This window comes from Haliaeetus leucocephalus, unplaced genomic scaffold, assembly GCF_000737465.1.
Source record: "Haliaeetus leucocephalus isolate CR32 unplaced genomic scaffold, Haliaeetus_leucocephalus-4.0 Scaffold395, whole genome shotgun sequence".
Taxonomy (NCBI): domain Eukaryota; kingdom Metazoa; phylum Chordata; class Aves; order Accipitriformes; family Accipitridae; genus Haliaeetus; species Haliaeetus leucocephalus.
This window is the reverse complement of record NW_010972831.1, coordinates 6,496,465-6,497,542: the sequence shown is the minus strand read 5'-3', so window position 1 is coordinate 6,497,542 and position 1,078 is coordinate 6,496,465.

Below are 1,078 nucleotides of genomic sequence, written 5' to 3'. Positions count from 1 at the left end.
TGCTGCTGCTGTTAGTCCGGGCGGGGGTGGTGGGGTCGGTGTGGGGTTGCTGTGGGTCGCCCCCGCCCCGTTAGCGGGGCTGAGCCCCGACGGAGCGTCCCCGGAGCCCCGGTGTGGAGTACAGCTTGTGTCGGCAGCAGCCTGCTCGGGTGAGCCCCCCCACCTCGCCTGCTCCAGGGCTTCCCCCCTCCACCCCGGGGAGGCCCCGGAGCCTCTGCCCGGGTCCTTCTTCTGGGGACCGGGGTCCCAAAAGCTGCTTTGCCTCCCACAGCCGGTTCTGGCCCGTTACCCCCGCGGGGGCTCAGTTCTTGCCCCGGGTCGGGCATGGGCTGGGGGTGCGGGAAGGACGAAGCAGCCGTCCGGGGTGTTCCCTGCCACAAGGTTCCCAGAGCCGCTTTGATCCGGCGGTGGTTGAAAACACGCTCAAGGAAAAAAGCAGCTGTTTATTTTGATGCGAAGCTGGTTCGTAGCCGCAGGCACCGTTCGCTCCCCCTTTGCTCTAAGGCAGGGTGGGAAAGGGGAAAGGGGAGTCTCTCGGTTTATTCCTGTTGTTTACAGCGGCGGGTGACGGCGAGGGAGAGCCGAGCCCGTCGCCCCGCGGCGCCCGCCCGGGCCCTTTCCCAGCCCTTCCCCGGAGCCGCTCCGGGAAGGGAGGAGGCGCCGCGCCCCGGCGGGTCTCTGCTCGGGACATCCGACGGGCCGGGCCGGAGGCTCCCGGGGGTGGGTGGGGGGCACCCAAATGTCCCCTCCGCTGCTCTCCTCGGGCGGCCAAACCGCTCCCGGTCCCCCGCCGAAGGGGAACGGGCGACGCAGCACCACCTTTGCTTTGGAGAAAAAAAAAAAGAAAAAAAAAAACCCACAAAAAAACCCAACAAAAAAAACCCAAACCAAACGGGTTTTTTCCTTCCCCGGGATGTGCTTCGGCTCCGAAACGCCCCGTCGGGTCGGGGCGTCCGCCCCGTCGCATCCCAGCGCTGTCCCAGGCTCGGCCGCCAGGTGGCGCCGTCGTGCCGCGCCGCGGGAGCGGGGTCGGGGGGGGGCGGCCGGTGGCGGGGTCGGGGGGTTCCCCGAGGGGGCG